Source organism: Scylla paramamosain, chromosome 43 (genome assembly GCF_035594125.1).
Source record: "Scylla paramamosain isolate STU-SP2022 chromosome 43, ASM3559412v1, whole genome shotgun sequence".
Classification (NCBI taxonomy): domain Eukaryota; kingdom Metazoa; phylum Arthropoda; class Malacostraca; order Decapoda; family Portunidae; genus Scylla; species Scylla paramamosain.
This window is the reverse complement of record NC_087193.1, coordinates 1,543,145-1,568,432: the sequence shown is the minus strand read 5'-3', so window position 1 is coordinate 1,568,432 and position 25,288 is coordinate 1,543,145. Positions and strand designations below refer to the sequence as shown.

Genomic DNA, 25,288 nt, shown 5'->3' with positions numbered 1-25,288 from the left:
CATATAGAAGGACTGAGAGCGACAATGCTACAATGGGTGAGAAACTACTTAGAGGATAGAGAAATGAGAACTGTGATCAGGGACACCTGTTCAAGTTGGATTAATGTAACAAGCAGAGTACCACAGGGATCAGTGTTAGCACCCATTATGTTCCAAATTTACATCATTGATATGCACTAGGGTTTGAACAGTTATATTAATCTGTTTGCTGGTGATGCAAAATTGTTAAGAGTAATAAAGAGCCATGCTGATTGTATACAGCTGCAAAGAGATATTGACAAGATTTATGGGTGGAGCAAGAAGTGGAAATTGGAACTGAATGCTAAGAAATGCCATGTGATGGAATTGGGAAAGAGTAAAAGAAGACCTGCATGGCACTATAAAATGGGGGAGGAAGTAATAATGAAGAGAAAGGAGGAGAAAGACCTAGGATTGGCTATTCAAGATACCCTGAGCCCTGAGTGGCACACAAGTGAGATATCTGGCTTGACATACTGGATGTTAACAAATATTAGGGTAGCATTTCATTACATGGACAGGACTAAGATGAAAAAAATTATAGCCTCTATGCTTCGTCCCAGGCTGGAATGTGCAGTAGTGGTGTGGTCTCCACATATGAAGAAGGATATAAAGAAGTTGGAAAGAATTCATAGGGCAGCTACAAAGATGGTATCGAAGCTGAAAGACCTAACATACGAAGAGAGGTTGAAAGAAATGGGACTGCCAACTTTACAAATTAGAAGAGAAAGAGTATATCTAACAACGATGTATAAAATAGGTAACTGCACTGAGAAGATAGACAAGTAGGACCTGGTATTGCTGGAAGAAGACAAAGCTGGATGGACGAGAGGGCACTCAGGAAGAGTCATTGTTTGAGGGACATCAAGAAGTACAGTTTTCCACATAGAATTGTGGATATCTGGAACAGCCTAAATGAAGTGGTTGTTATGGCACCAAACATGCACAAATTTAAGGAAATGCAGGATAAATATAGATATGGAGACAGGACACTATGAGCCCTGATGGAACCCTGCATTATACAACTAGGTAAGTACACACACACACACACACACACACACACACACACACACACACACACACACATCAATACATGGTATATGAAAGAGTAAGTAAAGTAGGTTATACTAATGTAAATGGATTATTGTTAACAAAAATGGAATTAAATGAGTTATTAAACAGAACTGCACCAGATGTTGTTGTATTATGTGAGACAAAAATGGAAAAATTAATGGGGAACTCCTGACATTGGTGATGATAAATATGATTTATGGATGAAAAATAGAAGTGACAAGGGAAGAGGGGGAGTGATCATTATGACCTAAAATTGTGTTTAACTGGAGAGGGTATTAAAAAGTGAAGACAAGTCTGAAATTCTACAAATGGTGATTAGAATTGGAAATGGAAGGATAATGAATTATGTGGGAGTGTATGTGCCACCTATGACCAATGCTTGGCAAAAAAGAGGAGCACGTGGAGATGTTGAAAAGATAGTGATGGAAAGTAGTGATATAGTTATTGTTGGTGATTTTAACTGTAAGGAGATAGACTGGGAGATGTTGACAACTACTGGAAGTGAAAACTCATGGAGTAATAGACTATTAAATTGGGTGGTGGAAAACTTGATGACTCAATGGGTTGATTGTGATACCAGATTTAGTGGAAGAGATAAATCATCAAGACTTGATTTAGTGTTTACCAAGGACATGGAAATTATTGAAACTATACACTATGATAGTCCCTAGGTAAAAGTGATCATGTGTTGATGGAATTTAAATTGAAAAATGAAAATGTAATCATTGATGAAAAATTATAAGGTGAAAAGATTTAAATATAGTAAAGCTGACTTTGAAAAAAATAAAAAAATACTTTGTTACCATGGACTGGAAAGACTTTGAAGATGCAAATGTTCTGAAAAAAATGGGATGAATTTATAAAGATATATAATTCTACTGTGGAGAAATTTGTACCTAGAGGAAGAGCAAGATGTAGAAAGGGTAAGGAATGGTTCAATACAAAATGCAAAGAGGCTAGAAATTATAAGCTAAATGCTTGGAATAGATGAAAAAAGAGGAAAACTGAGAGCAGATGGGAGGAATATATTTATGTTAGAAATAAGTATGTTGAGATAATAAGAATGGAGAGAAGAAACTATGAAAGAGATATAATAGATAAGTGTATAAATGAACCTAAACTGTTCTTTAGACATATTAATGGAAAGATGAAGAAAGAAGGTGTATCAAGATTGAAAGTTGAAGGAAAAAATCTATGAGGATGCACAGGACATGGTGGAGGTTATGAACAAAAGTTTAGTGTGGAAGGGGAGTTTGATGATGGAAGGGATAAGTTGGTGAGGAATATACTAAGTACAGTCCAAGTCAGTTATGAGGAAATACTTAAGATGATGGAAGAACTTGATGTAAATAAAGCAACTGGTCCAGATGGAGTATCAAACTGGATATTGAAGGAATGTAGATAACAACTGGCTGATAAAATTCAGTCTAATGGTGACATCAATATCACAGGGAAGAGTACCTAAAGACTGGAATAGAGCAAATATTACACCAATATTCAAAGTATGAAATAAGGAAAACCCACTAAATTATAGAACAGTGTCCTTGACTGGTGTTGTAGAAAACTATGCAAAAGAACAATAAAGGAAAGATGAATGAAACACTTGGAAAGAGATAAAGTTTTGTTAAATTGTCAATTTGGATTTAGGAGGGGAAGATCATGCTCCATGATCTTCCCCTCTACATTCAATTTTTTCACCCACTAGAACCATCTGAAAATGTATTGGAGATGTAATAACCAGAAAGTGATACTAAATGCATACCTACATTCAATATTTGTGCACCACAGAACTCAACATAAAATCATCAAAGGAGAGGTGAAAATACTGAAAGAGTTTAGATCCCAAATTTGTATGTGTAGTTTTATCTTTAGGCATATATATATTTTACTGTTTTCCAGGTGAATTTCTTTCTTAGAAACAAATAACCTTGCAAAGAGATATTTGTACAAGCAATCTACTGCAATACTATGCCCAGGAAACTACACCTGCATATGAAAATGTCTTCATGTGAATCCTGTATAACATTTGTTATCTATATACATGTACACATCATCTTTTGTCACATCCTACCAAGAATTTCATCTGCCACACAGTCACTCATCAACCCATTGCATGAAGAAACAATCCCAGGTAAATTTCCTGTTTCTCTACAAACAACATATGGTGGACAAAACTTTTTTTTTCTGGTAAGTTTTGATGTGAATTTTTAAAAATCTTCATTCACATTCTGTCACAAATCACTCAGTTTTCATTTTTACCACCCCTCCACCATATGAAACAGTAATTTCTGACAAAAATTAATTGCAAATTAGTCAAAATGCATAAAAACTTATCAGAAAAATAGTTTTGTCCCTCTAAATACTCATCAACACTGTGCAGTTTACAGTTTAGAGCAGTTGCTCACAATAGCACTCCTGATAAAAAGCCAACAATTAAAAGAAAAAAAAAATCACTGGCAGCATTATTAAAAATTTCTGACACCTGATTTAACCAAACCTAACCAACTTTCCTACCTAACCTGACTTAACCAAACCAAACATAACCATCCTAACTAATCTAACCTAACTTAACCAAACAAAATCTAACCAACCTACTTAACTTCACTTAAACAAACCAAACCTAACCAACCTTCCTATCTAATGTGACTTAACCAAACCAAACCTAGCCAACCATCCTAACAAACCTAACCTAACTCAATCAAACAAAACCTAACCAACCTAACTAACCTAACCTAACTCAACTAAACAAAACCTGACCAACCAGCCTAATTAATCTAACTTAACCAAACAAAACCTAGCCTACCTACTAACCTAACCTATTTAACCAAACTAAACCTGAACAACCTAATTAACCAAACCAAACTTAGCCTACTTACCTAACTAATCTAATCTTAACACGTCCGAAAGAAAGCCAATAAATGTTCATAAACATTGATGGCATCAGTATGTGACACGTACATGTGGGCTTCATAATACTCAGCACGAGGAGATCTAGCTAGTGAGATGCATCATGAAAGTTGAAGTGAATATGTATAGGTTGTGTCTGATTCAACAAATACACTATCAATTTCATAGCCTTCTTAAAATGACAACTGCATCCTTGAAGTGCAATGAGTAAACCTTTTATTTGTGTATCCCTTCATCTCTTATTTGCTGCTATACTCACCTTTTGGCATCCTTAGGAAATAAATGTAGCTTTTTTGAGGACCATCCTTGTCCTTCTCTGCCCACACACACACACACACACACACACACAGACACACACACACACACACACACACACACACACACACACACACACACACACACACACACACACACACACACACACACACACACACAGCAGGAATTCTTTGAACTCACTGGTGGTGACATCTTCTTTTGACCTGTTTTGCTTGTTATCGCTTTGTAGGTCACTATGTCTTCTTCTGTCTTGTATCACTTATCTTTTATCACTTTTGTTCATTCAGCATCTCTTTTCAAAACTTTGCTGTAAGAACTTTTTTGTACACTTCACTTTTTCAGTTTCCTTACTATTTTCATCACAGTCCTATCACTATGGTAGTCCCACCATCCTCTTCATCTAGTCTCTTGTTCCATTCCTCCTCCCCAATTATTTCTGTAATTTCTGCTACCAGAATCCTTCGCTCTTCTTCATACCTATTGCACTCTACCACCATATGTTCTACTGTTTCTTCATTCCCACACATAAGCTATAACTCTGTTCCTGTTCATCCCTATTTCTGCCACTCAATTCTAGGGTGCCTGTCCTTGCCTTAAACAGTAATTTACCCTTCCAGTCCCCTACATGCCAGTCTATCCTTACTGGTTTCTGTTTTCTGCTGTACCACTTGTGTAGATTTCTTCTCCATTCCCACTCTCCACCTTTCCTGTCCATTGGCTTCTATCCTTTTGCTTATGTCTCTACCATTCAGTCTGTCCCACTCTTCTTCTAAGTTCTCCTTTTTCTTCCATCTGTTTATCTCTTCTCCAAGTGGATCCTGTTTTGTTTTCAATGATGACTTTCTTGGGCCATCTGTCATCATCCAGTCCTTCTATTTTCTTGATAAATGACAGTTTTCCCTTTGCAATCCTCTCCCAGAAGGTGCTCCATCCCATATCTCTTCTTACTGCCTTTAGACCTGTGTATCTATTAGCTCCTAGAGCCCACCAGCCTGTCATGTCCTGCACCTTATCTAATTCTTGTATGTCTTTCTATGTAAATCTTATCATCTCTGCACCATATAAACAGTGTGGGACTGCCATCCCCTTCCACAAACTCCTCCCAACCTCATATTTATTAATCACCCTGCTTCCTCCATTCAGTATCATTCCAGCTGCCCTCCTAGCCTTGCCTTCATTTATTTTTCTTTGTCTTTTACTGCCAGTGCCTTCACTACTAACTTCCATTCCTAAGTATATGTACCTTTCCACTACTTCCAGTACACAATTTCCCATCACCTATGGATTGTTCTGGTCGTCATTAATCTGGAGTACTTTGCACTTTCGTGAGCTGAATCTTAACTGCCATTCTTTTCCAAACTGAGCTGTTATCTGCAGTAGTTCCTCCATATGCTCCTCCCTGTCTGTCATGAGCACCACATCATTGGCATATGCTAAGCACCCTAGTCTGCTACCTCCAATTTCCACTCCTCAGCCATTCACTCTAATTCTTGTTATCAGTTCCTCCAGATATATGTTGAATAGTGTGGGGGACATAACACACCCTTGTCTCACTCCTACATTGTTCTCTAACCATCCCATGCTTATTGATCCTAGATTAAATTTAATTTCATTGTCTTCATAAAGGTTTTCTATTATTTTTACTATTTTTCTGTCCATTCCTATGTGGTGTAGCAGGCTGAGTAGTCTCCTTCTAATTAACAGTGTCGTATGCTTTTTCTATGTCTAAAAATACCAGATACAATTCTTTTCCACTTACTTTACTCTTTTCAATCACATCCCTTATTATGAATATGTTCTCCAGTCCTCCTCTTTCTTTTCTGAAACCCATTTGTTCTTCACCCAAAATTTTTTTTGCTTCTGCCCACAGCTGTTCATTTATAACTACACCAAATGCTTTTGCCAGCACATTCATTATTGCTATGGGTCTGTAGCTCTCAATGTTGTCTTTAGGTTTTCCTCCTTTATGAATTAATGTTGTTCTGCTCTTTTTCCAATCTTCAGGTACTACTCCCTTTAGAATATTTTCAAATAATCTTCTTAATTCCTTTTTCAGTTCATTCCCTTCAAGCTTTATAAATTCTCCAATCACACCATCAGTTCCTTCAGCCTTTCCCAACTTAATTTTCCCTAGAGCCTTATAGAGACCTGCCGGAACGATAATTACTCCCAGTGAGGTCTAATGCACTGTTCAGGGCATGCTATGAACTTATCATTAAACCCAGCTGTGACATCACTGAATGTTTCCATTTGTGCCTCACAACACAAGGGGGCAGTCACAGCCTGCCCTCTAGAGACAACTCTCATCCTCCACACAAAACTACAAGTACCTAATAACACACACACCCTTCACTCAAAAAATTTTAAAATCATCATGGCGACTCCTACACCAGCCTCAGAGACCCCATTTGGAGAGGGGACCATAAATGTCCCCAGGTCGGACTGCCTTTCTGTGTCTTGGCATCCCCCTCAACTTTTTCTTCATTAAATTCTGCAACATTCGCAGTCTAAGATCTAATTTTCAATCTGTAGAACACCACCTCTCCTCTTCTAAACCTCATCTTCTTTTCCTCACTGAAACTCAGGTATCTGAGACAAATGACAGTAGCCCCTTTTCTGTTCCCTCCTACTTTCTCTATCTTCATTTTCGATCCAAAGCTGGATGCTGTGTTTATGTGCGCAATGACAACCTGTTCTCGTGCCTATGCTCTTGAATCTTCCGAGTTTTCCACCATCTGGCTACGACTACAGAGTCACTCTCAAACTAAATTTATCTGTGCTGTATACCTCTCACCTAACTCCTTTGACTATAAGAAATTCTTTGACTACTTAACTTCCAAAGTGGAGCACATTCTGACCCTTTTCCCTTTTACAGAGATCTCCATTCTTGGAGACTTCAATGTTCACTACCAGCTTTGGCTTTCCTCTCCCTTCACTGACCATCCTGGTGAACTAGCCTACAACTTTGCTATCCTCCACGACCTAGAGCAATTGGTGCAACAGCCTACTCGTATTCCTGACCGTCTTGGAGATACACCCAACATTCTTGATCTTTTCCTAACCTCTAATCCTTCTGCTTATGCTGTCACCCTTTCTTCTCTGTTGGGCTATTCTGATCATAATCTCATCTCCATATCTTGTCCTATCGCTCCAATCCCTCCTCAGGATCCCCCTAAGCGAAGGTGCCTGTGGTGTTTTGCCTCTGCAAGTTAGGGGGGGCCTGAGGAGGTATTTTGCTGATTTTCCTTGGAATGACTACTGCTTCCATGTCAGAGACCTGTCTTTGTGTGCTGAGTGCATAACAGAGGTGATAGTGTCTGGCATGGAGGCATACATTCCTCACTCTTTTTTTCGTCCTAAACCTTCTAAACCTTGGTTTAACACAGCTTGTTCTCGTTTTCCATGCCCTCATTTTGATGATTTTCCATGCCCTCGCTGGCCTAAACCCTTGGAAGGCTTATGGACCTGATGGGGTCCTTCCTATTGTTCTCTGAAACTGTGCTTCCGTGCTTGCACCTTGCCTAGTCAAATTCTTTCAGCTCTGTCTGTCAACATCTACCTTTCCTTCTTGCTGGAAGTTTGCCTACATTCAATCTGTTCCTGAAAAGGGTGACCATTCTAATCCCTCAAACTACCGTCCTATTGCTTTAATTTCCTACTTATCTAAAGTTTTTTAATCTATCCTCAACAGGAAGATTCTTAAACATCTATCACTTCACAACCTTCTATCTGACTGCCAGTACGGGTTCTGTCAAGGCCACTCTACTGGTGATCTTCTGGCTTTCCTTACTGAGTCTTGGTCATCCTCTTTTAGAGATTTTGGTGAAACTTTTGCTGTTGCCTTGGACATATCAAAAGCTTTTGATAGAGTCTGGCACAAAGCTTTGATTTCCAAACTACCCTCCTACAGCTTCTATCCTTCTCTCTGTGACTTCATCTCAAGTTTCCTTTCTGACCATTCTATTGCTGCTGTAGTAGACGGTCACTGTTCTTCTCTATTAACAGTGGTGTTCCTCAGGGTTCTGTCCTATCACCCACTCTCTTCTTATCATTCATTAATGATCTTCTAAACCAAACTTCTTGTCCTATCCACTCCTACGCTGATGATACCACCCTGCACTTTTCCACGTCTTTTCATAGACATCCAACCCTTCAGGAGGTAAACATTTCACGCAGGGAAGCCACAGAACGCTTGACTTCTGATCTTTCTAAAGTTTCTGATTGGGGCAGAGCAAACTTGGTATTGTTCAATGCCTCAAAAACTCAATTCCTCCATGTATCAACTCAACACAACCTTCCATACAACTATCCTCTTCTTCAATGACACTCAACTGTCCCCCTCTTCTACACTGAACATTCTCGGTCTGTTCTTTACTTATAATCTGAACTGGAAACTTCTCATCTCATCTCTAGCTAAAATAGCTTCTATGAAGTTAGGCGTTCTGAGACTTCTCCGCCAGTTTTTCTCACCCCCCCAGCTGCTAACTCTGTACAAGGGCCTTATCCGTCCATGTATGGAGTATGCTTCACATGTCTGGGGGGTTCCACTCATACTGCTCTTCTAGACAGGGTGGAATCAAAAGCCTTTCATCTCATCAACTCTTCTCCTCTAACAGACTGTCTTCAGCCTCTCTCTCACCGTCGCAATGTTGCATCTCTAGCTGTCTTCTTCCAGTATTTTCATGCTAACTGCTCTTCTGATCTTACTAACTGCATGCCTGCCCTCCTCCCATGGCCTCACTGCATAAGACTTTCTTCTTTCTCTCACCCCTATTCTGTCCACCTCTCTAATGCAAGAGTTAACTAGTATTCTCAATCATTCATCCCTTTCTCTGGTAAACTCTGGAACTCCCTGCCTGCTTCTGTATTTCCACCTTCCTATGACTTGAATTCCTTCGAGAGGGAGGTTTCAAGACACTTATTCATCAATATTTGACTACTGCTTTGACTCTTTTATGGGACTGGCATTTCAGTGGGCATTTTTTTTATTGATTTTTGTTGCCCTTGGCCAGTGTCCTTCCTACATAAAAAAAAAAAAATTCTTTCTCACTGATCTCTATGGCAGTCATAACTTTGGTGTTACTAAAGATAGTTATGTCCTCCAGTGTCTCCTCTTTTGTGTTCTTTATTATCATCTTTTTCCAGAAACGTTCTATTTCAGCCCATATCTCTTCACTTTCTTTCTCACCAGACGCAAGGTAGGCAATGCCTGTCAGTGTCCGGCCTCTACGAATCTTCTCCAAAGGTCTCCATCCATGAAATCCTCATCTCTGGTTATTTCTTGTAGATTTCTTCCTCTTCGTTCAGTAGCTTCTTCAACTCCCTGCATCCATCGCTTCCTAGGTCGTCCCACCGGCCTCCTGCCTAGAGGAACCCATTCCAGAAACTTCCTTGCGTATCTTGTATCTTCCATTCTTCGGACATGTCCATACCATCTCAATTTGTTCTTTTCAATTATCTTCAGTATAGATGTTATCCCTAATCTCTCTCTGGTTTCTTCATTTCTAATTCTATCAAGTCTGGTCACACCTCGGATCATTCTCAGAACTCTCATTTCTGCTGCTTGTATTTGTGAAGATGTTCTTGTTGTCAGTGTCCAAGTTTCTGACCCATATAGAAGTACTGGTCTTAGTATTGTTGTAAATATTATGATTTTAGCTTTTGTTGAAATATTCTTATCTTTAAGTATGGGATACAATGCACTGACATTTGCATTGTACTTCTGTATTCCATTTAAAATTCCTATATTCTGTCTGTTTTCCTCGTCGAAAAGTACTCCCAGATAACAAAATTTGTCGGTCTGCTTCAGTTTAACGTTTTCTATGTAAATATTACATTCCTCCTTTATTCTGCCAACTTTCATTATTTCTGTTTTTTGTTTGTTCATTCTCATTCCTTCCCTATTTAAGACATCATTCCATCTTGTCATGGCCTCTTGAAGATCTTGTTGGCTTCCTGTCACGACAGTGACATCGTCTGCATAGGCCAGCGTGATCTCTTTATCCTCCCTTACACACACTTCCTTCAGGCATCTGTCCATGTATATAATGAATAGCAAAGGAGAGAGCACTCCCCCTTGTCTCACTCCTGTCTTAATGCTAAACCATTCACTCTCCAGCTCTCTGTTCTTGACTCTGCTCTCTGTGTTCTTATATATACTCTTAATTACTCGTATCAGTTTAGAGTTTATGCCGTAGTCTTGATGTTGTAAGACTCTCCACAAGCAATCTCTTCTAATTCTATCAAAGGCTTTTTCCAGATCTATAAAAGCCACATATTTATCAATGCTCCACTCCCAACTCTTCTCCATTATCATCTTTAAAGTGAACACTAGATCTGTCGTGCTCCTATTGGGCCTGAAACCATACTGCCATATTCCTAGTTTCTCCTCGACACAAGTTCTTAATCTTTTCTCAACTATTCTTTCATACAATTTTCCAACATGAGATAACAGGGATATACCTCTATAATTTGCACAATCTGTTTTACTGCCTTTCTTATATATTGGACATACTATTGCTTTGTGCCAGTCATGGGGCACTTTCTCCTCTTTCCACGCATTACTGAAAATGTACCTCATCCACTCTACACATTCTTCCCCAGCAGCTTTAAATAGCTCTATAGGGAGCTCGTCGTCCCCCGGGGCTTTGCCGCTTCTCATCTTCTTTAGTGCCTCCTTCACTTCCTCTATACTGATCTCATTTGGGTTCTCTCCTTGTTCTTCCTGTATATCTAGATTCCGCTTTTCATCCACTTCCACATCCTCCACATTTAGAAGTTCTTGGAAGTATTCTCTCCATCTTTCTTCAATCTCCTGTGGTTTTGTTAGTAGTTCTCCTGTTTTGTTCATTATTGCATATGTTGATTCGCTATTTCCTTTCCTATAGTTCTTAGCCATGCTATACAATAATTTTCTTGTTCCTTCTACGTCTCTCTCTAGATCTTGACCAATCTTGATCCACATGTCCTCCTTGGCTGCTCTTTTGGTTGCTTCTGCACTGTTTTGTTTATCTACGTAATCTTCTCTATCTTCAATGTTTCTTGTTTTCATCCATTTTCTGAAAGATCTTGTTTTTTCTTTGACTGCTTCCTTAACATCATAAGTCCACCATGCAGTACTTTTCTTTTTGGTTCCATATTTGATTTTAATACCAACTGTCTCCTCAGCTGCCCCATACACAGTGTTCTTGAATTTATTCCATTGTTCTTCTACGTTCATTTCTTCCAATTCCAGTTCGGTTGGTTTTCGTAATGTTACCAGTTGCCGTAGTGCTTGCTTCTTCCCTTCGTCCTTGAGGTTTTCCAGTTTGAATCTCTTGCTTTTTCTTGACTTTTTCCTTTGGTTTTACAATTTTTAATTTAGCCACCACCAACCTGTGGTCAGAGTCTAAGGACACTTCACTATTCCTTGTTTCTCTTCCGTCAACTTTCAGTTTCCCCTCTTCACTTGCTGCTCCTTTCCCTAGGTTCCTTTTCAGTCTCCTCCAACCCTCCTTCTTTTGTTCTCTTGGTGGCATGTCATTTAACTTCTTGGCTTGGTCTTCCTCCCATTTTGTAATTTTCTACCTTACCAGATGTTGAGCCTCCTTCACCTTTTTGTATCTTTCCCATGCTTGCCATTCCTGGTGGTATTCTTTTCCTTGTGTCTTTACTTTTTTATACAGCTGCCTCTGCACCCTATTTTCTATCTTTCTGTTAGCTATTGCTTTTTCAACATCTTTGTCCAACCATCCTTTGAGCCTCAATGGGCCTACTTTTATTTTCCTAATTCCAATTTCCTTTGCTGCTTCTTGTTTTAAAACTTTTTTAATTTGACTTTCCCATGTGCCTACACCCACCACCCTATCACTGATTTCTTCTTGTATTCTTTTGTCGACTTTCATTGCATATTTCTCCCAATCTGCATCCTCTAATTTCCATTTTCTATCCATTTGTCATTTTTCAGCTTGTTACTAATTTTTGTTTTCCCACAAATTATACCTAGGTATCATGAAGTGGTCTGAGATATTTATATCTTCATTTTCCCAAATTGTGCAGCCTTTTCCTTCTACTTTCTTGTTTACTAAGCTATAGCCAATAGCTGTCTCACCAGCACTGCCATGCCAGGTTGCTGGGTTTTCTAGTTTCCATTTTTTTTTTTTTTCAGCTTTGAACAGTCTGCAAAATCTAGTAGCAACTGGCTATTTCTGTTCACTTTTTTCACTGATCAGACCAGTGTGACCATTCATGTCTCCCACTACTACCCAGTATTCTCCTTATGTACTTCACTTATTTTACCCAACACTTCATATAACTTATTCTCTGGATAATTTTCTGCCTTTTCCACTCCCATATATATACCATTGACACCCACTACACTTCATCACTCTCCATTACTTTCATTGTTCTTATGTCACCTTTGTAATAACTTAACTTCTCCAGCTCTTCCTCCATGTACACTTCAGATATATCTCTTCCCTCCTTCTTTTTCATTATTACACCTACACCACCTCCTTTCTTCTCCCCTACTTTCTTTCCCCTTCCAATTCCTATCCACTCACATTTTTGCCATTCAATGCAGTCATGCCATCCCGTTTCACCCACTGCTATCACATCACAGTCGCTACCTCCTTCTTCCACTAGGATTCTCCATTTTTCTTCATTCCATCCCATTGAGTTTAGGAAGGCCACCCACATATTCTTGTTCTCTCTCTTTGCCTTTAGCAATGCCTTCTTTTGAATATATTCCTTGTGTTGAGCCCACTCCATGACATTCCAAGCCATCCACACTTTCCCGATGCCTGATATGTGTACATCATCCCAGGCCCACACACGTCTCCAGTCCATACATTCATGTAGCTGCAGTCCATTCCTTGCCCACTTCTCTAAGCTTTCCAAGCAACTACTGTTTACTGCTCTCTGCACTTCTCCATATCTGGATCCCTCTTCTTTCCTTCTTATTGGCATGCACATTACCAGTGGGCTTTACCTAACTTTTGCTTTCACCAGGTTCACTATGCTATGCAGAGGTTGTAGTGTTTTTTGCTCTCCTATTTCCACAGATAATTTCCTCCTATCACCACCAGGTCATCCTGTTCAAACTCAACTAAGTTTTCCATGATTTTATTTCTAATGTTTCTGATGGTTGCTCCTGGCATACTTTCATCCATTATCTTGTAGAACCCTCTTGAGGTGGAGTGTATCTCTCTTCCCTCCCCTCTCAAAAGACTGTCTCCAAACAGCCACAGTCTTCTCTTCAACTTTCAACTTTCTTTCATCTGTAATTGTTCTCTTTGTGTCACTTTCCGCCAAGCCAGCTTACAGACCTCCATCCCCAACACTGCCCCCTTTTACCTAGTCTGAACTGCCATCCTTGCCGGTATTCTGGCTAACTATTGCTTCTTTTGCCTTTGCAACTCCACTGTTTTGTTTTCCTTCTTTTGTCTGTTGGTTGGTGTCTATGGGTCTCTTCTTTCCCACTTTTTGTTTCTTTTCATTTGTAATATTTTTGTCTTTTTGTGCATTTTCAGCATAGCTATAATCAGAAAGTACTGTTTTTTTGTTTTTTTTTAATCTGTAGTGCTTCAGTGCCACTGGTCTTCTCACTTGTGTCAGTTTCATTTTTTCCTGCTTCTCCTTCCTGGTCTTTCTCACTTTCTTCATTTTCTCCTGTCCTCTCTGTTATACTTTTGCTGGTTCTATCCTTCGCCACTTCAACCTGGTCATCCTCCTCCTCCAAGTCATCGTCTTCCCCTACCTCACTGGTTGTAATGTATCCATCCAGCTCTACCTCGGGCTGGACATCCTTACTTGTTTCTTCCATTTTCTTTTGCGATGCCTTCTTCCATTCCAATTTCACAGCTTTGAGGCACACTTTGCATACAACTAGAAGGTTCTTCTCCTTTAGCATTTTCATGTGAGGTTCTCTTAAGATCTCTCTACACAATCAATATTATTGACACAATATATTGTGCAATAAAATATCAAACTCTTTTTGATGTCTTCAATATGTCATTCTTCAATACCGCCCCTTCACCATAAATAATATTGTAGAATATAGAATATTGCGCAATAATATTGATTGTGTAGGGTCAGCTTTAGACATCTTATCACTACGCATTCCACATAGAACCACTCTTCACATCTCTCACAAGCAATTCCCGTACTCCTATGCGTCACCCTCTTTCCACATACTCCACAGCCACACCTTGGCATGTTTTCTTCCTCTGTAAATTCTTTCTGTATCAACTTGTCGATGTAAGAACTAAAATTTTCAGAGAGCATCGCCACTGTTTACCACTGCATACTGTACCATTTTGATCTTGATGGTACAGGTGACTCGGAATCACTCCTAAGCCAGGCCTTTGGATTGGCAACTCCTGTAGAAGGGAAAAAATAAATAAAATAGATAAATGAACAATATCATCTACACTAATTGTTCTTACATTTGGCACACCACATTCTCTCCAGAAACTCTTTCACTGCCTCAGTCATCTTTTCATTCGCATCTCTATGCAGTCCCAGCAACAACACCATCTACTCCTTTCCTGTCTTCACTTTTTCATTCCTATCATGCCCTAACTCAGTCAGTATAATTTGCATCATCTCATTCCTCTCTCTGGCATACTTCACACACTCCAGCACCACGTGTTCCACCATCTCATCTTCTCCCATGTCACACATCTGGCACACTTTGCTGCGGGACTCAGACCATCTGTAACTCCTTGCATTCACATCTATACAATGTGCCCTCACTCAGAAGAGAAGATCACCATTCAGGCTTCCATCATACCACCTTTCATATCTCAGGGCCCCTTTCTCCTTGTATCATTCCAGGGTCTTCTTTCTTTCCATCTCATTCTTCCATTCACTCAGTCCCACACATTTCACTTTTTGGTCTATCTCATTCTTCTATTTTCTCACTTCCCATTCAGCTCCCACTCTGCCTCTTGCTACCACCCACTCACACTCATTTTGATTCTTTCCAGCCATTTTTATCACATACACAACTTGTAATCCACTCCTGTCTGTCATTCTCATGAACCTCTTCCTCCATTTGCTTCAACTTTCATTCCACAGGTACACCTTCCTTGCTATTCTTGCATCATCCATTCTCTCAAGCCTAATCTTGTACCTAAGTGTGGCTTTTGTGAGTCTTTCCCTAAAGGTGCTCCATCCCATATCACCTCTGAAGGCTTCAACTGCTGTGCACCTTGGTGCACTCAGTGCCATCCTTGTTACTCTATTCTGGCCCACTTCTAATTTATCAATTTCACTTTCATTCCATGCTATCACATCCATACCATACATTATACATAGCACAGCCACACTTTTCCACACTTCTCTCAATACATACTTGCTCTCATCCTTGCCACACTTCCCAGTCAACCTACCACCATACTTATCTTTTCCATACCATACTTATCTTTCTCATTCTTTGCCTTTGCACACCCACTAGGACTCATCCACATCCCTAAGTACTTGTATTCTTGCACCTGTTTCAACTCATTCTCTCCAAGTCCCAATACTTTCATCCTCTGAGCTATTCATAATCATTACCTTGCTTTTCTCACTGCTAAACCTTACTCCAAAGTTTTATCCATACGCATCCATAACATCCAACATACTTTGAAGCTCATCTGCCAATTCACTCATAACAACTATGTCATCTGCCTAAAGAAGCACACATACTTTATCATTCCCCACACTTACCCCTACATTCATTCTTCTCATTCTAGCTGCTAACTCCTCTGTATACAGACTAAAAAGGCTTGGTGACAATATACAGCCTTGCCCAACTCCTCTCTCACTCTTCACCCAGTCTGTTTCTATGTCTCCTAGTCTATATCCAACTCTTGTGTCCATATAACATACTTTGCACTATGTTAACTATTTTTGCACTCAATCCAATCTTTTCTAAGACTCTATCTAGCATTGCTCTGTTCACTCTATCATAAACTCTCTATACCCAGAAAACCTAGGTACAATTTACCCCCATCCTTCTTTTTCTTCTCAATCATTTCAATCACCAGAAACATATCGTGCTCAGCTCCTCTATCCACACAAAAACCATTCTGTTCTTCACCCAGCACTCCAGCTCTCTCATTCCATTTACACAGTCTCTCATTCAACACTGCACTGACAACTTTACCTATTGTATTCACTGATGCCATTGGCCTGTAGTTCTGTGTAATTGCAGTTTCCCCCAATAAACTGCACGTAAGTATGAAGTGTCTCAGTCTAGATCACACTGCTAGGAGCATTTACCTTGTCGCAAACGAATAATAAGGTCAGGACGGAATTTCAAAGATTTACCTCAGTTTTTTTTTTAGCAGGGATCCTGTTTCCACAGTCATTGAAGGGATAGTGAGTGTGTTCGTGTGTTTGTTACCAATGCTGGAGTGTGTTAAGATTAGATTAGGATAGGTTAGGTTAGGACAGACTAGGTTAGCATAGGTAAGTTTGGTTAGGTTAGGTTAGGATTGATAAGGTTAGGTTAGGATAGGTAAGGTTAGGTTAGGATAAGTTAGGTTAGGTTATGTTATGTTAGGTTAGGTTACCTTAGCTTTCTGGTTGTGTTCGAATATACTAATGGTGGGGGTTCAAGAGGGGCACAGCCCCCTGGTTATAATAGGTTTTTGGTTTGCTACATTTAAGAAATCTCCCTGACTTCTAGGGAAATTTCCCTACATTTTCAAAGTCTATATATCACTCGTATGTGCCCCTCCCCCCCAAAAAAAACGGTTCCCCCACAGGCCCCCAAGCTTGCTGGAGGGATTGGGGGGTGTGAGTAGAGATTGGGAATATTGGATGAAACTGCAAATTTACCTGTAGTTCTTCAACTCATTCTTACTCTTAAATCCTCCCTTATGCATCAGACACTCGGCTCTCAATCCACTTTCTTGGCACTCTCTCTTCATCCCACACTTGGTTGAATAATTCTGTCGGTATCTATCAATCACTACCTCCCAACCATTCTTGTAGAACTCATACGGTATATCATCTGGACCTGCTGCCTCACCAGCACACCTCACACACCTCTCCACTTCCTCCCTACTGATGCTTTCATTCAGTTCATCTGCATTCTTCCTTTCCAGTGTCACACATCCTTCTCTCACACTAAACATCTCACCTACCGCATCTACTTCTTCCCAGAACTGTTTTGATTGCCTCCCTTATTCCCTCCTTCTCTGTTATAACTACATAATCCACTTTAAGACTCCACACTAACACTGCCTGACATATTCTCACCTCTCATGAACTTGTACCATTCATGGCCACCTTCCATACTTTTCTGCCTTAAAGACTGAATCACACTCCTTTCACTCTTCGCTTTAGCATTCATTATCATTCGTCTTGTCAACCGCTGCTGCTTCACATACACTGCCCATGCATTCTGATACTCATTTTTTGCCTCATTGCTTTCATGCCTCTTTTACCTCAGCCATCTACTGTCTACTCTTTCTCTTTCGCTCCTTCCTAGCTGCTCTGATTTCATCATTCCACCATGATTTACATACATTTTTTTCTTCTACCTACCAAGACCACAGATCTTGATCTGTGGTCTTGATAGTACAGGTGGCTTGGGATCACTCTTAAGTTAGGCCTTTGGCTTGGCGACTCTTGTAGAAGGGAAAAAAAAAAAAAAAAAAAAGAAACGAACATCCTCTACACTAATTGTTCCTACATCTGGCATGTCACATTCTCTCCAGAAACTCTTTCATTCGTCTCCCTACACAGTCACATCCACTCCTTTCCTGTCTTCACTCTTTCATTTCTAACTCAGTCAGCCCTAACTCAGTCAGTATCACTTGCATCATATCATTCCTCTCTCTGACATACTTCACACATTCCAGCACCACATGTTCCACCGTCTCACAGTGTTGCCAACCAGTGTTGCCAACCTCTACAGACGTCTCCGCCCCACACACGTACTGAAATTACCCTACATTTGCCTTCATTACCCTACGATTGAGGATGAAAAAAAAAATTGTCATAATACTGGCAGGTATTTATTTATATGATGACCGTATGGTATATAACAATTATGACAAAAGTAATTTCATGACCAATTTTGACTCATACCAGAGACAGAAGAAACCACTTCCACATTTCCTTAAGGTTATAGAAATCAACACATAAAAATGATTCAATGACTGTTTTTAACCCATACCAGACACCAAAGAAACTACTTATTCCTTTTCTTAACAAAACAAAAGGGTTTTATTGAGATCTACATATCTTTGAATGCATACATCGATGCATTATGTAGATTGTAGTGTTCAGCACTAATTGGCTTATTTCTGCAATCTTCATTCTTTGCTACCATGCTTGATTTTGTTACTAGAATAGCATTCAGTAGTTCTGGCCCCATTTTATTTCTTTTCTTCGTTTTAGTGTCAGTGAGTATTGAAAAAATTCTTTCAGTCTCAGCATTAGTGAGGTAAGATTAGAATCAACTTAGCCAAACATACCAAATTTTTAAACACTGATTCCTCATCTACATCCTTCACACCAGACAAGAAAACCCAAAACTCAGCATCTGTTTTCTTCTTCAGCTCTGTTATTTCTTCTTCATTAAAATAAATTGGTAATTTTCTCCATTCTTCATCAACATCATTATTTTGATCTAATAAATGACTATATTTCTGTTTGAGGAGACTAAGAGAGGGAAGCCTACGTCTACTTTGCAAATCTAGTGCTACTGATGGTTGAACAAATTCTACTTCATGAAAGAAAGGGTCATCTAGTGGCAACCTTTTTTTTATCTCCTCTAGAGCTGACTTATAAAAAGACAAACATCTGGTTCTGAAATCAGTTACATGATCAACTTTAAGGTTTTCTTGTTTGAGTATATCTTCACACTTTATTCCTAGGAAGACTTCAGATACTGGGAGGAGATAATCCAAATTCAGAGGCTCCCGGGCATTACATATCTCCCGGGCATTACATAACTATGGGAATAGACAATAAAAAAAAAAATATTTTCTTAGTATAATTCCTATTCATTTACATAATATACCTTTTTCTGCAAAAATACCTACCACGCATATCAAAAAGTTCTAATTACCCTACGTTTTGCTCAGATTCTGTAAAATTACCCTACCGCCCTACAGACCAGATTTGAGGCTAAATTACCCTACGCGTAGGGTAATTACCCTACGGTTGGCAACACTGCCGTCTCATCTTCTCCCACGTCACACGTCTGGCACACTTTGCTGCAAGGACTCAGACCATCTGTAACTCCTTGCGTTCACATCCATACACTGTGCCCTCTCTCCAAGAGAAGATCACCAGCCAGGCTTCCATCATACCACCTTTCATATCTTGGGGTCTCTTTCTCTTTGTACCATTCCAGGGTCTTCTTTCTTTCCATCTCATTCTTCCATTCATTCAGTCCCACACATTTCACTTCTTTGTCTATCTCATTCTTCCATTTTCTCACATCCCATTCAGCTCCCAATCTGCCTCCTCTTGTTGATCTTGATCTTGATGGTACAGGTGGCACAGGATCACTCCTGAGCCAGGCCTTTAGATCGGCAACTCCTGTAGAAGGGGGAAAAAAAAAGAGAAACGAACAGCATCCTCTATCCTAATTGTTCATACACCTGGCACACCACATTCTCTCCAGAAACTCTTTCACCGCCTCAATCATCCTTTCATTCGCCTCTCTACAGAGTCCCAGCAACAACGCCATCCATTCCTTTCCTGTCTTCTCCACTCTTTCATTCCTATCATGCCCTAACTCAGTCAGTATCACTTGCATCATCTCATTCCTGTCTCTGGCATACTTCACACACTCCAGCACCACATGTTCCACCGTCTCATCCTCTCCCATGTCATACATCTGGCACACTTTGCTGCAGGACTCAGACCACCTGTAACTCCTTGCATTCACATCCATACAGTGTGCCCTCGCTCGGAAGAGAAGATCACCGCCCAGGCTTCCATCATACCACCTTTCATACCTCGGGGCCTCTTTCTCCTTGTACCATTCCAGGGTCTTCTTTCTTTCCATTTCATTCTTCCATTCATTCAGTCCCACACATTTCACTTCTTTGTCTATCTCATTCTTCCATTTTCTCACATCCCATTCGGCTCCCACTCTGCCTCCTCTTGTTACCACCCATTCACGCTCATTGTGATTCCTTCCAGCCATTCTTATCGCCCACACAACTTGCAATCCATACCTGTCTGTCATTCTCATGCATCTCTTCCTCCATTTGCTTCCACTTTCATTTCACAGGTACACCTTCCTTGCTATTCTTGCATCATCCATTCTCTCAAGCCTAATCTTGTACCTAAGTGTGGCTTTTGTGAGTCTTTCTCTGAAGGTACTCCATCCCATGTCACCTCTCAAGGCTTCAACTGCTGTGCACCTCGGTGCACTCAGTGCCATCCTTGCTACTCTATTCTGGCCCACTTCTAACTTATCAATTTCACTTTCATTCCATGCAATAACATCCATACCATACATTATACATGGCTGTTACCAGACAGAATACGATCTCGATCTTGATCTTGATGCTACAGGTGGCACGGGATCACTCCTGAACAAGGCCTTTGGATAGGCAACTCCTGTAAAGACAAACAAACAAAAGACAAACAGAAAAAACGTACAGTATCCTCTCCACTAATTATACCTACATCTTGCATGCCACATTTTCTCCAGAAACTCTTTCAGTCTCAATCATCCTCTCATGCCTCTCTACACAGTTCCAGCAGCACCATCATCCATTCCTTTTCTGTTTTCTCTACTCTTTTACTCTTATTATGCCCAAACTCAGTAAGAATGATTTGTATCATCTCTCTCCTACCTTTCCCATACCTCTCACACTCCAGCACCACATGCTCCACTGTCTCATCCTCTCTCATGTCACACATCTGGCATACTTTGCTGCGGGACTCAGACCATCTGTAATTCCTTGCATTCACATTCATACATTGTACCCTAGCTTTGTATGATGGAAGCTATCACTTTTGTTTGTCATTCCATCTCATATCACCTCTCAAAGCTCCACTGCTGTGTACCTCAGTGCATTCAGTGCCATCCTTGCTACTTTATTCTGCCCCACTTCTAACTTATCAATTTCACTTTCATTCCATCCAATCACATCCATATCATACATTATACTCAGAACAATCACACTCTTCCACACTTCTCTCAGCACTTCATACTTTTTTATTCTTTTATGTAGGAAGGACACTGGCCAAGGGCAACAAAAATCCAATAAAAAAATGCCCACTGAAATGCCAGTCCCATAAAAGGGTCAAAGCAGTAGTCAAAAATTGATGAATAAGTGTCTTGAAACCTCCCTCTTGAAGGAATTCAAGTCATAGGAAGTTGGACATACAGAAGCAGGCAGGGAGTTCCAGAATTTACCAGAGAAAGGGATGAATGACTGAGAATACTGGTTAACTCTTGCATTAGAGAGGTAGACAGAATAGGGGTGAGAGAAAGAAGAAAGTCTTGTGCAGCGAGGCCGTGGTAGGAGGGGAGGCATGCAGTTAGCAAGATCAGAAGAGCATTTAGCATGAAAATAGCGGTAGAAGACAGCTAGAGATGCAACATTGCGGCGGTGAGAGAGAGGCTGAAGACAGTCAGTTAGAGGAGAGGAGTTGATGAGACGAAAAGCTTTTGATTCCACCCTGTCTAGATGAGCAGTATGAGTGGAACCTCCACAGACATGTGAAGCATACTCCATACATGGACGGATAAGGCTCTTGTACTGAGTTAGCAGCTTGGGGGGGGGGTGAGAAAAACTGGCGGAGACGTCTCAGAACGCCTAACTTCATAGAAGTTAGAGATGAGATGTGAAGTTTCCAATTCAGCTTATAAGTAAAGGACAGACCAAGGATGTTCAGTGTAGAAGAGGGGGACAGTTGAGTGTCACTGAAAAAGAGGGGATGGTTGTCTGGAAGGTTGTGTCGAGTTGATAGATGGAGAAATTGAGTTCATGAGGCATTGAACAATACCAAGTTTGTTCTGCCCCAATCAGAAATTTTAGAAAGATCAGAAGTCAAGCGTTCTGTGGCTTCCCTGTGTGAAATGTTTACCTCCTGAAGGGTTGGACATCTATGAAAAGACGTGGAAAAGTGCAGGGTGGTATCATCAGCGTAGGAGTGGATAGGACAAGAAGTTTGGTTTAGAAGATCATTAATGAATAATAAGAAGAGAGTGGGTGACAGGACAGAACCCTGAGGAACACCACTGTTAATAGATTTAGAAGAACAGTGACCGTCTACCACAGCAGCAATAGAACGGTCAGAAAGGAAACTTGAGATGAAGTCACAGAGAGAAGGATAGAAGCTGTAGGAGGGTAGTTTGGAAATCAAAGCTTTGTGCCAGACTCTATCAAAAGCTTTTGGTATGTCCAAGGCAACAGCAAAAGTTTCACCAAAATCTCTAAAAAAGGATGACCAAGACTCAGTAAGGAAAGCCAGAAGATCACCAGTAGAGTGGCCTTGACGGAACCCATACTGACAATCAGATAGAAGGTTGTGAAGTGATAGATGTTTAAGAATCTTCCTGTTGAGGATAGATTCAAAAACTTTAAATAGGTAGGAAATTAAAGCAATAGGACGGTAGTTTGAGGAATTAGAATGGTCACCCTTTTTAGGAACAGGTTGAATGTAGGCAAACTTCCAGCAAGAAGGAAAGGTAGATGTTGACAGACAGAGCTGAAAGAGTTTGACTAGGCAAGGTGCAAGCACGGAGGCACAGTTTCGGAGAACAATAGGAGGGACCCCATCAGGTCCATAAGCCTTCCGAGGGTTTAGGCCAGCGAGGGCATGGAAAACATCATTGCGAAGAATTTTAATAGTTGGCATAAAGTAGTCAGAGGGTGGAGGAGAGGGAGGAACAAGCCCTGAATCATCCAAGGTAGAGTTTTTAGCAAAGGTTTGAGTGAAGAGTTCAGCTTTAGAAATACAGTAAAATCCCTCTTATCCGGCATCAATGGGACCAGATACTTGAATATTGCCGGATACTTGAATAGAAGTGAAATTATGTCCACAATCACCACCCTACACTCACGCATCTTACCATAACAAAGATCAGCTGATCGCCGTGCCGTGCATTGCCACCCACGCTGCCACCTCACACTCACCAACACACAGTTGTAGCATTGGGCCTGTAATTGTGACTCCTTCTGATCTTTTCAAGTTGAAGCACTCGTATAACACTTTGTCCATCATTTCACCATGATGATATTGCAGTGTGTGACGATTTTCCGCTGCCTTTGGGGTGTCGGTGGCTTTCATGTAATCCCACAACTTTTTCGTTTGGGATTTAATGTCATAAATAGTTGATGAGCCGACACCATATTCCACCATTAGTTGCTGTCTGCTTTCACCTATCTCTAATCGTCGAGAAATATCTACCTTCTGCTTAAGTGTAAGCACAACACGCTTCCTCTTTTCTACAACTTTAGGCACAATGAAGGCGTCAGGCGATAAACAGTGCACATGTGGGACTGAATCACTGAATAAATACAGTGCAGTGGGCCGCGGATGGCGCGAAGCAGTGCGCTCTGGTGGCGAGGGGACAAAGTATGCCTCGCGTGGGAATTTTAATCGATTTTATGAGTACACATTGATTTTTTATTGATTTTAAGGCTTGGGGAAAAATGTGCCGGATACTTGAAGCTGCCAGATACTCAAATGCCGGATGAGAGGGATTTTACTGTAGTTGTGATAGCAGTGGTGCCATCTGGTTGAAACAGAGAAGGGAAAGAAGAAGCAAAGTTATTAGAGATATTTTTGGCTAGATACCAGAAGTCATGAAGGGAGCTAGATCTTGAAAGGTTTTGACACCTTCTGTTAATGAAGGAGTTTTTGGCTAGTTGGAGAACAGACTTGGCATGGTTCCAGGCAGAAATATAAAGTGCATGAGATTCTGGTGATGAAAGGCTTAAGTATCTTTTGTGGGCCATCTCTCTATCATGTATAGCACGAGAACATGCTGTGTTAAGCCAAGGTTTAGAAGGTTTAGGACGAGAAAATGAGTGAGGAATGTATGCCTCCATGCCAGACACTATCACCTCTGTTATGCGCTCAGCACACAAAGACGGGTCTCTGACACGGAAGCAGTAGTCATTCCAAGGAAAATCAGCAAAATACCTCCTCAAGTCCCCCAACTAGCAGAGGTAAAACGCCAGAGGCACCTTCACTTACGGGGGATCCTGAGGAGGGATTGGAATGATAGGACAAGATACAGATATGAGATTGTGATCGAGGAGCCGAACGGAGAAGAAAGGGTGACAGCATAAGCAGAAGGATTAGAGGTCAGGGGAAGGTCAAGAATGTTGGGCATATCTCCAAGACGGTTGTCATCCTTGTTGCGCTTCCCAGTGAACCTATCCATTGGTTCACCAAGCTTATCTTTTCATTCCTTGCCTTTTCATGCCCATTCGGACTCATCCACATCCCTAAGTACTTGTATCCTCGTGCTTGTTCCAACCCATTCTCTCGAATTCTCCATACCGCATTACTTCCATCCTCTGAGCTATTAACAATTAATATCTTACACTTCTCACTGGTAAATCTGACTCCAAAGTCTCTTTTATATCTATGTACAACATCCAGCAAATTTTGAAGCCCATCTGCCGATTTAGTCACAACCACTACATCATACCTCCAAGGAATTGACTGGCATTGGATGCAGGGTGAGGTCAGGTCCAGGATGGAATGGAGAGAGATAAGGCAGGATGAGAGAGGTGAGGTGAAGCATGAGGGTGTAGGACAAGAACATAAGAACATAAGAAATAAGGGAAGCTGCAAGAAGCAACCAGGCTTACACGTGGCAGTCCCTGTATGAAATATACCTACCTATTTACATCTATTATCTCCATTCATAAACTTGTCTAATCTTCTTTTAAAGCTTTCTAGTGTCCTAGCACTAACAACATGATTACTAAATACGTTCCACTCATCTACCACTCTGTTTGAGAAGCAATTTTTTCCTATCTCCTTCCTAAACCTAAATTTTTCAAGTTTGAACCCGTTATTTCTTGTTCTACCCTGGTTGCTGATC

The 25,288-nt window shown here is 40.5% G+C and overlaps 1 protein-coding gene across 1 annotated transcript in view; it reads left to right on the top strand.

Annotated features, from left to right (window-relative positions):
• The window catches only part of LOC135093457 (serine/threonine-protein phosphatase 6 regulatory ankyrin repeat subunit B-like), a 72,516-nt gene that overhangs the window by 31,748 nt on the left and 15,480 nt on the right, over nt 1-25,288 (top strand). The gene's annotated exons all lie outside the window — the stretch shown is intronic.